Raw genomic sequence first — 18,165 nt, forward strand, 5'->3', positions numbered from 1 at the left:
TATTAGGCAATTTTTGTTTTCAAATTTGACTACACCACTGGATTCGTAGTCGTTATAAATCAAAACTGTCAAATTTTCATTAAAAAATATTTGTCAACAACGAAGTTACAACAACTTCAATTTTGGAAACAAAGTATTTGTTTGTAATATTTATTCAGATTATAGACATATTTGAGATCTGACAACACTGTCATCACCAAGTAGAACACCAGTGAATTTGTACAGTGAAAATCCGAAGTCAACGGCTCAATGCGTTCTACAGTTATAACTCCTGAAAATATGGTAATGTGAGAGATTTGTGGTGCAAGCGTTTTGTAATAAAAATCTGACTACGCCACTGGATTTGTGGATAATATTCCCTTAAAATCATTCATTTGAGTGTAGGTTACGAGAAGTGTATTCTAGAATAACAGAAAATTAAAAATTCATTTTCAAGTTATGCAGTACTTAATACATTCTTCCGCATAGCCGCTAAAATCAAATTGATTTAAAGCATGGAAATCATTTATTCAATAATAAAACAGAGAGCAGGACAAAAATTGTTCCCTGTAAATTCTTCATAACTCAGCTAAAACAATCTTTTAGAGGAGATATCAATAATTTGAGGAAGCTGAACTCATTATGCAAAGGTTTTATAATAAATCAACAGTAGGCTGTGATTTTGACAGTTAATCATAAATAAAATAATAGTTGTTAGTTACGTGCATTTAATAATGGCTTTGCAATTATCATCAGAAGAAAGAATTGAAATTGTGAGAATTTCTGGGGACAATTATCATAGTGAAAGAGAAGCAGCTAGGATATTTAATCACAGACATCCAAATCGACTTCCCATTGACAGAAGCACCGTCAGTAAAATTAACAAAACATTTAAAGAAACCGGTGCAGTCAGCAAACATATTTTAAAAAATAATCACCGAAGAAGAAATTTAAACGAAGGTGCTGTTTTAGATTATTTTAGAAACCACCCAAACAGAAGTTTACGAGTCGCCAGTTTGGATTTAAACTTACCGAGAGAGACTATTCGACGATGTCTTAAACAAAACAAAATGAGAGCATTTAAACCTAAATTTCTTCACTCTTTAAAGGCAGGTGATGAAGTGAAACGTATGGAATTTTGTTTGTGGGCACAAGGCGAGTACCTGAATACAAGACATTTTTTAAATTGCATAATGTTTAGTGATGAAGCTTCTTTCAGCACCAATGGGGTAGTTTCATCGCAAAATGCTCGGTATTGGGCTACGGAAAATCCGCACTGGATCATAAATTGTAAAAGTCAATATTTCGAAAAAGTTAACGTTTGGTGTGGTATAGTACAAAATAGAATAATAGGTCCATATTTTTTTGATGGAAACATAAACGGGCAAAATTTTTTGGAATTTCTAAATAACCAATTATCGGACGAAATAGATGAAATGCCTCTTGCGGAACTAGTAAATTTATATTTTCAGCTCGACGGCTGTTCCGTGCACAATTCGAGGATTGTTAAAGAGTGGCTAAATAACCAGTTTCCAAATCATTGGATAGGACGAGGTAGTGACTTAATTGAATGGCCACATAGATCGCCTGATCTAACAATATTAGACTTTTTTCTGTGGGGTATTCTGACACAAAAAGTATACAGAACAAGACCAACGAATCGAGCTGAACTCATGCAAAGGATACGACAAGCTTGTGCCGAAATTACAGTTCAACAAATAAGAAATAGTGTAAACAATATTCGGAAGAGATACGCACCACAAATCTCTCACATTACCATATTTTCAGGAGTTATAACTGTAGAACGCATTGAGCTGTTGACTTCGGATTTTCACTGTACAAATTCACTGGTGTTCTACTTGGTGATGACAGTGTTGTCAGATCTCAAATATGTCGATAATCTGAATAAAAATTACAAACAAATACTTTGTTTCCAAAATTGAAGTTGTTGTAACTTCGTTGTTAACAAATATTTTTTAATGAAAATTTGACAGTTTTGATTTATAACGACTACGAATCCAGTAGTGTAGTCAAATTCGAAAACAAAAATTGCCTAATGAACTTTTGCCGTTTTTGACAAACAAAAAAAACCATAGAGTGCCTTGGAAATGAAACTAAAATTGTGAAAGTTAATGTCAAGATACAGTTTTTCATGCTTAATATTAAGCATGAATATTAAGCATGAAAAACTGTATCTTGACACTAACTTTCACAATTTTAGTTTCATTTCCAAGGCACTCTATGGTTTTTTTGTTTGTCAAAAACGGCAAAAGTTCATTAGGCAATTTTTGTTTTCAAATTTGACTACACCACTGGATTCGTAGTCGTTATAAATCAAAACTGTCAAATTTTCATTAAAAAATATTTGTTAACAACGAAGTTACAACAACTTCAATTTTGGAAACGAAGTATTTGTTTGTAATTTTTATTCAGATTATAGACATATTTGAGATCTGACAACACTGTCATCACCAAGTAGAACACCAGTGAATTTGTACAGTGAAAATCCGAAGTCAACAGCTCAATGCGTTCTACAGTTATAACTCCTGAAAATATGGTAATGTGAGAGATTTGTGGTGCAAGCGTTTTGTAATAAAAATCTGACTAAGCCACTGGATTTGTGGATAATATTCCCTTAAAATCATTTATTTGAGTGTAGGTTACGAGAAGTGAAAATAAAAATAAAAATTGAATAATTGAATAACAGAAAATTAAAAGTTCATTTTCAAGTTACGCAGTAGTAGACCAAGTTCAGAATCTCATGTCATGGGATCTCCCAATTGCGCTTTTACTAAATCTTGATAGAATCTTGAAGTATTAATGGTCATACTTGTAAGCTTTTTGGAAGTTTCCCAATAATAAATAATAGTACTTTTGTAACAGCGCACCTGGAAAATCACATTTTATGAGATTCTGAACTTACTCTACCTTCTTCTATAGCTGATGAAAACAAAATGTATACAAACAAGTTTCAAAGTGTTTATTCAACAATTAATTGCCATTAAGAAAAAACTGATACTAAAATAAACATTGATTTAAAACTGAACATTCAAATTTTTGTGGCTTCTACCAAACCTCCATTAAGTTCAATACATTTATCGTATCTCTTCCGAATATTGTTTACACTATTTCTTATTTGTTGAACTGTAATTTCGGCACAAGCTTGTCGTATCCTTTGCATGAGTTCAGCTCGATTCGTTGGTCTTGTTCTGTATACTTTTTGTGTCAGAATACCCCACAGAAAAAAGTCTAATATTGTTAGATCAGGCGATCTAGGTGGCCATTCAATTAAGTCACTACCTCGTCCTATCCAATGATTTGGAAACTGGTTATTTAGCCACTCTTTAACAATCCTCGAATTGTGCACGGAACAGCCGTCGAGCTGAAAATATAAATTTACTTGTTCCGCAAGAGGCATTTCATCTATTTCGTCCGATAATTGGTTATTTAGAAATTCCAAAAAATTTTGCCCGTTTATGTTTCCATCAAAAAAATATGGACCTATTATTCTATTTTGTACTATACCACACCAAACGTTAACTTTTTCGGAATATTGACTTTTACAATTTATGATCCAGTGCGGATTTTCCGTAGCCCAATACCGAGCATTTTGCGATGAAACTACCCCATTGGTGCTGAAAGAAGCTTCATCACTAAACATTATGCAGTTTAAAAAATTTCTTGTATTCAGGTACTCGCCTTGTGCCCACAAACAAAATTCCATACGTTTCACTTCATCACCTGCCTTTAAAGAGTGAAGAAATTTAGGTTTAAATGCTCTCATTTTGTTTTGTTTAAGACATCGTCGAATAGCCTCTCTCGGTAAGTTTAAATCCAAACTGGCGACTCGTAAACTTCTGTTTGGGTGGTTTCTAAAATAATCTAAAACAGCACCTTCGTTTAAATTTCTTCTTCGGTGATTATTTTTTAAAATATGTTTGCTGACTGCACCGGTTTCTTTAAATATTTTGTTAATTTTACTGACGGTGCTTCTGTCAATGGGAAGTCGATTTGGATGTCTGTGATTAAATATCCTAGCTGCTTCTCTTTCACTATGATAATTGTCCCCAGAAATTCTCACAATTTCAATTCTTTCTTCTAATGATAACACAACACAACAAAGTTTTTGTTTCGGGGTTGAAATTAGATGATTTTAATGTATTTCCACGTGTTAAAACTGAAAGTGACCATAAAAATTATATATTAGCTCTTGTTTTCAAGATATAGTATCATTATATTATATATATGTATACTGAGTTTTCAACAAATGAAATATTTCATCACCAACAGTTGGTACACATGTTTGTTTACATAACACCCCTCTCATCAGCTGTTCTTAAGTAGTAAACATAACCTATGTGAGTTTGTCAATTGTACGCACGTGGTTGCTATTGAAATTATCGTGTGAAGTTGATTTTTAAATTAATTTAAGTGCTGATCTGAAATGCCTCGAAAGTGTGTGAATTCTGTCGATAGCTTTTGCTATATATGTGGTGAAATAACATTTAAGGCTCAGAAACGTAAAATGACACCTATCGTTAAGACAGCCTATGAACATTATTTTGGTGTGAAAGTTGGGGACCAAGATAAATCATGGGCTCCTCATATATGTTGTAATTCTTGTTCCGTCATATTGCGAGAGTGGCTGAAAAATAAAAACCGGGCAATGGCTTTTGCAGTACCTATGGTTTGACGTGAGCCTACCAATCATACAGACGACTGTTATTTCTGCTTAACTCCTCCCATTAAGCAAGGTTTATCTATGAAGAAAAGAGGAACGGTTAAATACCCTAATCTCCCATCTGCTCTTCGGCCTGTACCACACTCAGACAATTTGCCAGTCCCTTCTCCACCCCAAAACTATGAAATTTTAGAGAAAGGTGATGAAGACTGTTTAGACGGAGCAACCCATCCTTCTACATCCTATGACCCTGATTTTGAGGTAAGCGATAGGTCTAGTGATCCGCACAGAATTAGTCAAGCAGAGTTGAGTGACCTTATAAGAGATCTTCGCTTGTCTAAGGAAAAGGCTGAGCTGTTAGGGTCAAGACTACAACAGTGGAATCTTCTAAAACATGATGTGAAAATATCTCAGTACAGACAGCGTCAAAAAGATTTGCTTCCTTTTTTTGAGAAAAAAGAAAACCTCGTAGTTTGTTCTGATGTTGATGGTTTGATGGACTGCTTGAATTTGGATCACACTCCATCTGAATGGAGACTGTTTATAGACTCTTCAAAACTAAGCTTAAAAGCTGTACTTCTGCATAATGGAAATCAGCTACTCTCTATTCCTATAGGTCATGCAGTTCACATGAAGGAAACGTATATAAATATGAAAACACTTCTCCAATCAATCAAATATGAACAACACAAGTGACACATCTGTGGTGATCTGAAAGTCATTGCTATACTCCTAGGAATGCAATTAGGGTTCACCAAGTACTGTTGTTTTTTGTGTCTGTGGGACAGTCGGGATAGAAAATCTCACTATAAAAAATGAACTGGCCTACACGAGACCTGAACCCTAATGAGAAAAATGTAGTTTACGAGCCTCTTGTAGATCCTAAGGATGTTCTCCTTCCCCCATTACATATTAAGTTGGGACTAATGAAAAACTTTGTGAAGGCCATGGACCAGGAAGGACAAGCTTTTAAGTACTTGAGAGCAAAGTTTCCCAGGTTGAGTGATGCTAAAGTCAAGGAAGGCATCTTTATTGGGCCTCAAATCCGTGAAATCGTAAATGATCCTGCTTTTGACATGATTTTAACAGGAAATGAAAAAAGAGCCTGGGAAGCCTTTAAGGGGGTTGTACATGGGTTTTTAGGTAACAAAAGAGATGATAACTTTACAGCATTGGTTAAAGAGCTTCTTCAAGCTTACCACCAACTTGGATGCAACATGTCCTTAAAAATTCATTTTCTTCACTCTCATCTTAATTTCTTCCCACAAAACTGTGGAGCTGTGAGTGACGAACATGGAGAAAGATTCCATCAAGACATTGCTTCAATGGAACAGAGATATCAGGGCCGTTGGAATTAAGCAATGCTTGCAGACTACTGCTGGTCTGTGTGTAGGGATGCTCCAGAAGTGTTTTATAAAAGACAAGCTAAACGACAGCGATCTTACAATGAATCGGATGGACTTAATTGAAATTTGGTGGTACAAACATCTTTTATTTGTCAAAACACTAAGAATAATGTTTTTTTTTTATTAATTTTGTACTTAAAATATTCTAAAAGAAACATAACAATATTGTTTTATGTACTTTCACTTTTCACGTATAGTATAACTACTATTATTTTATTTATGATTAACTGTCAAAATCACAGCCTACTGTTGATTTATTATAAAACCTTTGCATAATGAGTTCAGCTTCCTCAAATTATTGATATCTCCTCTAAAAGATTGTTTTAGCTGAGTTATGAAGAATTTACAGGGAACAATTTTTGTCCTGCTCTCTGTTTTATTATTGAATAAATGATTTCCATGCTTTAAATCAATTTGATTTTAGCGGCTATGCGGAAGAATGTACTAAGTACTGCATAACACATTTGGTACCATTGATTTGGGAAAAAGGTAACTAGAACTGGCACAGATGTGAAGGAAAGGAAAAAAACTGAAAAAAAAATTGAGGTCCTCCATTTTGATGGTGATATTCAATTTACGCATTTTGCGGATTTATTCTGGAAATCTCGTTCAAAAGCACCAGATTATTGATAAGTTGGGTAATCTTAACCACCTTCACTCATTTGTGGATATATTTTCTGGAGTACTGAACATTCCAACCTTCTTCGACGTAAGTTCTACGTAATCACTTTCGAGGCCACACAACATCTAGGGTATGTTACCTTCTTCATTTGAACATTCACTACAATAGAATGTCATTAATACTGAATGTATTCATTGTTTTCAGGCCTGTTTCCTTCTTTTATTATCCTTGATTTGTTCTGCTTTATATATCAAGACGTAGAGTAGTGGAGTATAGTGCTAAACCTGGCTTACTCATTCCTTCCTGCTTAATAATAGGGATTTGGAATCTGTCATAAGGCTTCACTGGTTGAGGTATTTGCTTCTGATTTAATTGACCCAATGCACGAGTGATATTTAAACACCCCAACTCTTAGGATACTCTCATGAAGTGGATCAGGACTTGAAGGAGACACCGACGAAACAGATAAGCTTTTTTTCATAGCTGTGCTTAATTTCTATCATTTTATTGCTCAGCATGGTCGCTTTCACTGATTGTGCATGAATTACTACACAAATTGTTTTGTTTTCTTTCTTTATAGTTGTACAGTTATCAAGTTGTGCTAGACCATTAGTTCAGTCACATCCTCATTTCCTGTAAAGAAAAAAACATAAAAATAACAACTTTAAAAGAACCTATAGTGGGTCAAAATTAAACAACTTACCTCTAGCGTTAACAGTGTACACTTTCAGTATATATACTAAAAGGTTAAGGAATTTAGCGCATGTAACTAGTACATTTATGACGAATAATTGCCTCAAGAACATAATATTACCATACAATTTACAAGATTGCATTTTTGCATCTCATGCAATATTTACATGAAGATCGACCTTTGACCCCTGTTTACACCATAGCCCCTCTTTTTCTTTCTTTTCCTGTCACTCCTCTCACTCTTTTCCTTACTGAAATCAGGCTAGCCATCATTCATAATTGCGATTTCCCCAACTGTCAAACGTTTTTCATCGACGGACTCTTATTTTGAGATATTTATCCAGCTCCGGTTCCACAACATTGTCACCCTGTCAATTGTCAACGACAAGCAATTAACATTTATTTGATTTTGTTGAGGATTATCGAACTTGATAGGTTGTTTAATTTGGATAATATAGTTGGTATAACTATTCGAGTTTTATTGATTTATTTTCTTTTTTTTTTTGTTCGATAAAGAACCCCACCCGTCTCCACTGAGCAAGGGTATGTTCAGAAAGGATTAAATATTTTGCTGCTAACGGCCAACCAAGCATCGCAAAGCGTTGTATTCCTTGGTTCCGAAGGTCCGCAGTAGCAATTTGGCGCCCACCTTCATTTTCTTTATTATTTAATATTTTATTTTCATCTGAAAGCGTTGTAAGTTGAAGGAAGTCTTTAGTTTTTGGTTCTCAGCAGATTCTAAATTAATTTTTAGAGATTGTGAGTCCTTTTTTTTTAGGTAATAGAAAACACATTAGTTAATTGTTTTGTTGGGATTCAATTTTATTTATTTTGTGCGGCTAGTTTCTTTTTTTTTGTGAGATAGTGTGGGGTGCAGTTCCACTGTCAGGAAAATAATTGATTTGTTTGTATTCTGTTTTGAACAACTTTTCAATATGGAAGTTAACAGATTGCTAGGTGATGAAATAGCGTATGAACTGCACATTCGTGGATGTCCTATAGGGGCTACGGTAAGCCAAAATAGAGAAACATTACGGGATGTTTTGAGATTAGAACGTACCGGTAAAACTTTTCCGCTCTCCTCAAGTGTAATGAACCCTAACCATGAACTAACTATCTGTGAAGGCAAACTTAGTGACTTACAGGAGGCTATTGAAAATTTTGACTATAAAAATAAACAAAACCAGTTTAAAAAAATTTATACTCGTCTTCTTCATATAAATTCAAGGTTAATGCGGATTCACTGTGAAAATAATCAGGAACCAAAACGAGATGCACTTTTGTCCCACTGTGAAAAACTCATTTCGGATGTTAACGTATGTTTGGAACGAACAATACCTGAAGAACCGGCGGCACTCCCTCAAATTTCAATTCTGGATGAACCTATTCCTCTCATTCCGGAAATTATTAATTCGGAGGTCATTAGAAGCCAAGGAGTAGAAACAGGATTCAATGCTGACTTCAATTTTGAAACTGAAACCTTTACACGAGGTGTAGATATACTGAACATTGAGGACCCAAGAATTAATGAGGAGCTGGAAAATCTTCGAAGGTCACTAGCTGCTGGTACTGTAGCCGGATCTTCTACTCAAGCGGGAGAACTGTTAGCTTCTGATGCAATGAGAAGACATGAAGGTCAAACTACGACTCGACAAGGAAAAGGATCGTCTCAAGTGCAGATAAATGATTGTCACCGTGTTATTCATGATTTACCTAATGATACAGTTAGATTTCGAGGTGAAATACCAGATAGGAATGAAACCGGATTTGGAAATCCATATCAGACTGAATATGCTAACTCCACTGTTAATTATGGTGATTACAGAAGACAAACTCCACAGATGCCGATTGTTAATGGTTCAGTATACCATGGGAAACCTGTTACGCTAGGATTGCATAATCGTTATGAGAATCTGGATATGAGTCGTTGGAATTTGCGTTTCGATGGAATTTCAAGTGTAACAAATTTCCTGGAATGTGTTGAAGAATTACGAGTGTCTCGTGGTATATCAAAAGAGAGGCTTCTTCGCTCAGCTCCGGAATTGCTGACAAAAGACGCTCTATTGTGGTACCGCATAGGAAATTTCATGTCCTGGGACGAGTTTGTTCAGAAACTCCGTGACGCCTTCCAACCACATGATTATGAATTGACTCTCATGGACGAGATATGAAGAAGAACGCAAGGATCACAAGAACGTGTTATTAATTTTGTTTCTATCATAGAAAATTTATTTAGGAAAATGTCGGGAGAAATTCCTGAAGCTAAGCGGGTGTCTATAATCCGAAGAAACCTGCTACCACATATTCAGACTCAGTTATCCACGCATACCATTAACTCTTTATCAGAACTTATTCGTCTAGCAAGAATAGTAGAGGAAACCGACTGGCGAGTACAAAAGTTTTGTCCACCTCCTTCAAATCCAAGAAATCTGGTTGAACCTGAATTAGCCTACAGGCGCCCAGTGAATCTTCAAGGCTCTAATACATTTTGTGTAGATACAAATCGGCGCACAAACAACCCAGACTCAAAGAACACTACAATTGGTACTTCGCAAGCATGTCAAGCTGACAAGAATATTTGCCTGTGTTGGAATTGCGGTCAAAGTGGGCACAGATTTCGAAAATGTAGTGAACCTAAAAGGGTGTTCTGTTTTAAGTGTGGTCGACCTAATACCACTAGCAGTTCTTGTCCAAACTGTTCAAAAAACTCGAACCTGGCGAGACAGTAGGCCGACTGTCGGAGAAATCGCCTATTACATTGGCCAATAAGACTAATAATCAAATAATACTGAACTACGTAATAGCACACGCCAAGAACGATGAACGGCCGTACCTACAGGTACATATCCTGGGGCAAATGTTCCTAGGCTTGTTGGACAGTGGCGCTACTAGAACAATTTTAGGCAAAAATGGCTGGGATTGTTTACGAAGTCTATGTCATTTGAATAAAGATGAAGGCAAAATGTGTACGGTTGCTAATGGAGGGAAATGTTTGATCATTGGTTCCGTTTTCTTGCCCATTCAATTAAAGGATCGTGTGAGAGTTCTTGAAGTTTTAGTAGTTCCTGACCTACCTCATTCACTCATTTTAGGTATTGACTTTTGGAGTCAGATGGAAATCATTCCAGATTTATATTCAGGGGACTGGTACTTCCGCAATAAGTCTTCACCGCAAAGTGTTGAAGAAGCAGGTATTAAAGATACGGATTCCTTGACGGCGGAACAAAGACAAACACTTCATACTGTTGTCAATGAGGCCTTCGCTTCTATGGGAAACGGCTTGGGATGTACGCATCTAGTGGAGCACGAGATTCGAACAACCTCGGCCCCCATAAAGCAGAGATACTATCCAATTTCTCCAGCACTTCAAAAGATCGTCAACGCAGAATTGGACGATATGTTGGCAAAAGATATAATCGAACCATCTACTTCACCATGGTCATCGCCAATTGTGATGGTACGGAAATCAGATGGTGGTTGGCGATTCTGTATTAACTACAAGCGACTCAACGCAGTCAGTATCCCTGATGCTTACCCAATCCCCTATGTAAGTGCAATATTGGACAAATTGCGCGATGCACGTTATCTGTCGACACTGGACATTAAGTCAGCTTATTGGCAAATTCCCGTCGCCAGAAACTCTCGTCCTTTGACAGCCTTTACTGTACCTAATCGAGGACTCTTCCAATTTAAACGTATGCCGTTCGGGCTCCATTCAGCTCCAGCCACGTGGCAACGCTTAATAGACAGAGTCATTGGTTCAGAATTTGACAGCTATATTTTTGTTTACTTAGACGACCTAATCATTTGCACTCCAGATTTCCAAAAACACATAGAACTCCTCAAGGAAGTTATGAAAAGGTTGAAAGAAGCCGGTCTTACACTCAATAGGGATAAATGTTTATTTTGTCGGTCTGAGTTGCGATACTTGGGCTATGTGGTAAATTCATCCGGATTATTGGTGGATCCAGAAAAAGTCGAGGCCATATTGCGCATTCCTACTCCAAAAACTGTTTCCGAGGTGAGGAGAATTGTAGGTCTTGCATCATGGTACAGAAGATTCATCCCGTCTTTCTCCACAGTTGTCCATCCCATGACGCAGTTAACGCAGAAGAATAAACCCTTCATTTGGAATCAAGAATGCGAAGATGCCCTCAATAAAGTTAAACAGCATTTGGTCGCAGCACCCATACTGGCTTGTCCAGATTTTACCATCCCCTTTGTCGTAGAAACTGATGCATCAGACTATGGTTTGGGTGCCATTCTTTCTCAAAAGCATCAAGGTGAAGATAAGGTAATATCGTACCTCAGTAGGTCGCTTACGAAGAACGAAAGAAAATATTCAGCAACAGAAAAAGAGTGTTTGGCTGTACTCTTTGCGGTAGAGAAACTTCGACCGTATTTGGAAGGTACCAAATTTACAGTAATTACAGACTGCTGGTCACTAAAGTGGCTATTTAATATCAAAGAGCCAGTAGGACGCATCGCTCGATGGGCCCTCCGGATGCAACAATATGATTTTGAGGTGGTGCATCGTAAGGGAAAAGAACACGTCGTTCCAGACGCACTTTCACGAGCCGTACCTGTAGTTGACCTTTTCGCCGATGAGGTAGTAGTTGATCATGTGACATCATCAGACAAATGGTACCTTAGAATGTATGAAATGGTAAAAAAGTGTCCCAGTAAATATCCGTTGTGGAGAATAGAGGGTGGTAAACTTCTCCGTATGACAAACGTTCGATACCCCACATTAGCCATCAACCAATGGCTAACTGTGCCGGAGAAAAATCAAAGAGCGAACATCATCCGAGATCATCATGATCCTCCAACCTGCGGACACCTAGGAGTTTTCAAAACAGTAGCACGCATTTCACAAAAATATTATTGGCCGAAATTACGATCCGTCGTAGCAAGATATATTAGAAAGTGTACCACCTGTCTTCGAACAAAACCGATACAAAAAGCCCCTGTTGGTCAAATGTTATCCGCACAAGTTACAGCATCTCGGCCTTGGGAATTAGTGAGTGTAGACATAGTTGGTCCGCTTCCCAGATCAAGCTCAGGATTTTGTTATATTCTGTCGGTTTTGGATTGCTTTTCAAAATATATTTTATTGTTTCCTCTCCGTTCTGCAACAGCAGCGAGTATTATAAAGTGGTTAGAAGACCATGTTATATTGGTGTATGGTGCCCCTATGAAAATTATAGTGGATAATGGAAAAGCATTTCGTAGTGACTTATTTCAAACAACAATGAAAAATTTTAATATTAGTATTAGGTACACAGCGAACTATCATCCTCAAGCAAACCCCGTAGAACGCGTACACAGAGTGATTAAAACAATGCTAACATCATACATATCGGAAAATCATAGACAGTGGGAAAAATATCTTGGCAGAATCGCTTCCGCTATTAGATCTGCGAAACATGAGGTAACGGGTGTAACTCCTAATTTAATCAACTTTGGAAGAGAAGTTATTCTAGATGGGGCGACGGAAGTTGCAAACTCGACGGTGAACCAAACTGGACGCAATGAAATACTCAAAGAACTCTTTGTGGATGTCCAGAAAAGACTTCTTAATGCATATAATAAAAGTTGTAGACCTTACAATTTGAGACATCGCAACGAAAAATTTCAATTAAATCAAAAAGTATGGAAACGAAATTATGTCCTTTCAGATGCATCAAAACAATTCACTGCGAAATTGGCAAACAAATTTTCCGGACCCTTCAAAATAATAAGAATAGTTTCCCCGTGGTGTTATGAGTTAGAGGACGAGAACCATAAGTCTGTAGGCATATGGAATTCCAAGGACATCAAGGCTCATCCTCCAGAAGAGGATATGAATTAGTTTATTTAAGATTATTATTTCAAGTTATTGATATTTTTTTTTCCGTTAAAAGTTTCAAAGAAACTTTCTTCTTGGGAAGGGTGGTGTTGTTACGGTTTTATTTTCTCTTTCTAGATATTAAGAATTTTAGACTAAAAAGGAAGGGAAGAAGGAGAAAATAAATAGAGGAATCGGATTGTCAACAAATATATATTATATGTGGTCTTGCCCTTACAGATAATCATTATTATTAAATATTATTTTTTTTAATTTCAATTCTTCTCAAATTTTCCTACTCTCACTATCTCTGGCAGTAAACTTGGTCTCTTCAGTCACTTAGATCATTAAAAATATAACAGTTATTACAAAATAAATAAAATTTCAAAACATAATCTATACTTGTCATCATCATCCATTCAGATTGATTTATGTCTGTATTGAAATTCTTTTCTATGATTGAAATTTCGTCCACATTTGGTACCATTGATTTGGGAAAAAGGTAACTAGAACTGGCACAGATGTGAAGGAAAGGAAAAAAACTGAAAAAAAAAATTGAGGTCCTCCATTTTGATGGTGATATTCAATTTACGCATTTTGCGGATTTATTCTGGAAATCTCGTTCAAAAGCACCAGATTATTGATAAGTTGGGTAATCTTAACCACCTTCACTCATTTGTGGATATATTTTCTGGAGTACTGAACATTCCAACCTTCTTCGACGTAAGTTCTACGTAATCACTTTCGAGGCCACACAACATCTAGGGTATGTTACCTTCTTCATTTGAACATTCACTACAATAGAATGTCATTAATACTGAATGTATTCATTGTTTTCAGGCCTGTTTCCTTCTTTTATTATCCTTGATTTGTTCTGCTTTATATATCAAGACGTAGAGTAGTGGAGTATAGTGCTAAACCTGGCTTACTCATTCCTTCCTGCTTAATGTCATAAGGCTTCACTGGTTGAGGTATTTGCTTCTGATTTAATTGACCCAATGCACGAGTGATATTTAAACACCCCAACTCTTAGGATACTCTCATGAAGTGGATTAGGACTTGAAGGAGACACCGACGAAACAGATAAGCTTTTTTTCATAGCTGTGCTTAATTTCTATCATTTTATTGCTCAGCATGGTCGCTTTCACTGATTGTGCATGAATTACTACACAAATTGTTTTGTTTTCTTTCTTTATAGTTGTACAGTTATCAAGTTGTGCTAGACCATTAGTTCAGTCACATCCTCATTTCCTGTAAAGAAAAAAACATAAAAATAACAACTTTAAAAGAACCTATAGTGGGTCAAAATTAAACAACTTACCTCTAGCGTTAACAGTGTACACTTTCAGTATATATACTAAAAGGTTAAGGAATTTAGCGCATGTAACTAGTACATTTATGACGAATAATTGCCTCAAGAACATAATATTACCATACAATTTACAAGATTGCATTTTTGCATCTCATGCAATATTTACATGAAGATCGACCTTTGACCCCTGTTTACACCATAGCCCCTCTTTTTCTTTCTTTTCCTGTCACTCCTCTCACTCTTTTCCTTACTGAAATCAGGCTAGCCATCATTCATAATTGCGATTTCCCCAACTGTCAAACGTTTTTCATCGACGGACTCTTATTTTGAGATATTTATCCAGCTCCGGTTCCACAACATTGTCACCCTGTCAATTGTCAACGACAAGCAATTAACATTTATTTGATTTTGTTGAGGATTATCGAACTTGATAGGTTGTTTAATTTGGATAATATAGTTGGTATAACTATTCGAGTTTTATTGATTTATTTTCTTTTTTTTTGTTCGATAAAGAACCCCACCCGTCTCCACTGAGCAAGGGTATGTTCAGAAAGGATTAAATATTTTGCTGCTAACGGCCAACCAAGCATCGCAAAGCGTTGTATTCCTTGGTTCCGAAGGTCCGCAGTAGCACTACACTCAAATCAATGATTTTAAGGGAATATTATCCACAAATCCAGTGGCGTAGTCAGATTTTTATTACAAAACGCTTGCACCACAAATCTCTCACATTACCATATTTTCAGGAGTTATAACTGTAGAACGCATTGAGCTGTTGACTTCGGATTTTCACTGTACAAATTCACTGGTGTTCTACTTGGTGATGACAGTGTTGTCAGATCTCAAATATGTCTATAATCTGAATAAAAATTACAAACAAATACTTTGTTTCCAAAATTGAAGTTGTTGTAACTTCGTTGTTAACAAATATTTTTTAATGAAAATTTGACAGTTTTGATTTATAACGACTACAAATCCAGTGGTGTAGTCAAATTTGAAAACAAAAATTGCCTAATAAACTTTTGCCGTTTTTGACAAACAAAAAAAACCATAGAGTGCCTTGGAAATGAAACTAAAATTGTGAAAGTTAGTGTCAAGATACAGTTTTTCATGCTTAATATTTCAATAAAAAAAAATTGAGATTGATTGAAAAATGCATATTCTACAGGGGTGGTTCCATTTTAAATGGGTCACACTGTATATATATGTATATGTATATGTGATTTCACTTTTTGGCAATATTCATATACATCTAGTGGAAAAAAGTATTATCAAAAGATGGAATGATATGAATAAAAAATGTTCAATGAACCAAAAAAAATTATTGAAATAATTGGTTTCATCTTCAACTCAAGTTATTTCTCTTTCGAAGGTAAATACTATGAACAAATTCTTGGTACACCAATGGGAGCTACTATTTCTCCTATTATAGCTCAATACGTAATGGACGATCTTTTTGAAAACATACTTCCTAAATTGGGTTTTGAAATTCCTTTTTTAAAGAAATATGTTGACGATGTCATCTGTGCAATACCTCATGACAAATCTAATGAAATTCTTGATGTTGTCAATAGATATGATGAAAAGTTACAATTCAATATCGAAATAGAAAATAATCAGACCCTTTTTTTTTCTTGATACAAGAGTTATCCGTAAAACTGATAATTCGTTAATCACAGATTGGTATGTCAAACCTACTAATTCAGGAAGATATATCAATTACTATTCCTTTCATGAAATTGATTTAATACTCTGTTTGAAAAAAAAAAATAAAAAAATTAGTACTCTTTCCTCAAGCAAAAAAATCTCAGACTCCTCAGAGACATATCAATCGAAAATTCTTATCCAAGAAAACTTCTCAATAAAATGATTTTCAATACTGACAGTAACACAAATTCCGATGTAATTAACAGAAATGTATGTAATGCTAGTTCACCTATGAATATTTCTTATAAATCTATACCTAATCTTGGAAATTTATCTTCAAATATCATAAAATTTTTCATAATGAACAAAATATCAAAATATGCCAAAAAAATATTAAAACTAAAAAGAATTTGAATACTAAATCGAAAACGGATACTACAAGAAAGTCAAATGTGATTTATAACATTCCTTGTAACAATTATAACTTGAATTATAGTGGAACAACATCTAGAATTCTTAATGATAGAGTAACTTCACATAAAAGTGATATAAAGCTTAATAAGAAATCATGTGCATTAGCATAACACTCTATAAAAACAGGACATACACCAAATTACTCCAATATAAAAGTTTTACATACAGAAAAAAATATTTCCAAACGCCTTTTTCTTGAAATGGTTGAAATTAATAAGTCTTCTGATTGTATGAATGAGAAAACTGACATTGATAATCTCAGCAGTATATACAGTAACTTACTGGAACTACATCAAAAACATAATAATAATGAAAAATGTATCAATCAATAACTCTTTCAAAAATTATGAAATCATCATACCCATTGAAAAATGACATTTATGTGAAGGTATGTAAATGTACATCTTTCTCGTCAATTTAATGTTCAATTTATTGTTTTTCGCTCATTTTTACTGTAAGTATGATTTGTTATGTTATTCAATGGCGAAAATATTCACACATTAAATTATAGGCCCTGAAGAAGCTTCACATTAGAAGCGAAAGCTTGGCAAAGTAAAGCAGAGTTTGATTTTTTGTCTGAGAGACCCTGTTATTCTATTTTACCGTATCAAATCCTGAAACTGGTTGATTTATATATTTGAAAATACACTTTTTCAATAAAATCGAATGCCCCATCAACCTCCCAGGGGTTATAGCTACCCCTATGATAGGGTTTGAAAGGGTTTTCAATTCCCTCTTCAGCGATATTTTTTATAATTGGATTTTCTGCACTCACAGGGTATCCGGTAAATGCAATTCTTGGGATCGCAGTCCGCTTTTGGTGGCCTGGTTTTCGTGAGGCTGCTACGGATAATGTTACCGGATCTGAAGCAGGTTCTGATGTTGATGTTGTACCCAATTCTTCTTATCTTTTTCGGTAATCCTCTGATATAGGGAAGTACAAGCACTGGTTGTGACGGCTTCTCTTATTTTTAATTTTTTGTTTGATTGTTTCATTTTTTACTTGTATTTTATTTCACTGTAATTTAATTTCATGGTTCTTTTTTCAGCTATTCTTTTTAGTTTTTCATTTGCATTGGTTCTTTCAGGGATTTCAAATCATTTTAAATAATATTAGACAGTGGAAGTCCGAACTAATGAAATTCGAAATAAAGATTAATGTTCTCAACAACATTAGAAATAATAACAGTCTGAAGCATATACTCGAAATGGGAACCGTTCATCTACTGACAAAAAAATAGATGGTGTTGAAATTCTTTGACAACGTTTTTGCAATATATCTGCAGTGATTTGATTGATTTCGTGTCTTATGCACTGTCTTGAGTAATCAATATTAGTTGGTTTCCTCTTGTGATATTTTTTATTTCAAGTAGCTCCACAGAAAAAAATCAAGTTGAGTCAGATCGCAAGAACGGGCTGGCCATTCAATTTTGCCACGTCTACTGATCCATAGACGGAGAAAAACTTGATTCAGATAATCTCATGTTGCTGCTGCATAATGTGGTGTAGCTCCATCTTGTTGAA

General features: G+C 35.4%; 1 protein-coding gene and 1 long non-coding RNA gene across 2 annotated transcripts in view; one reads left to right on the top strand and one right to left on the bottom strand.

Annotated features, from left to right (window-relative positions):
- The window catches only part of LOC111514123 (voltage-dependent calcium channel gamma-5 subunit), a gene marked incomplete at its 5' end in the record, with an annotated part of 298,378 nt that overhangs the window by 59,943 nt on the left and 220,270 nt on the right, over positions 1 to 18,165 (bottom strand). The gene's annotated exons all lie outside the window — the stretch shown is intronic.
- Positions 6,510 to 7,856, top strand: LOC141486707 (uncharacterized). The gene is made up of 2 exons (XR_012467995.1): positions 6,510 to 7,041; positions 7,104 to 7,856. It is a non-coding gene; the product is annotated as an uncharacterized lncRNA (long non-coding RNA).

This window comes from Leptinotarsa decemlineata, unplaced genomic scaffold, assembly GCF_025532065.1.
Source record: "Leptinotarsa decemlineata unplaced genomic scaffold, Ldec_3_MD MMD2_tig00026363_RagTag_RagTag, whole genome shotgun sequence".
Lineage (NCBI taxonomy): Eukaryota > Metazoa > Arthropoda > Insecta > Coleoptera > Chrysomelidae > Leptinotarsa > Leptinotarsa decemlineata.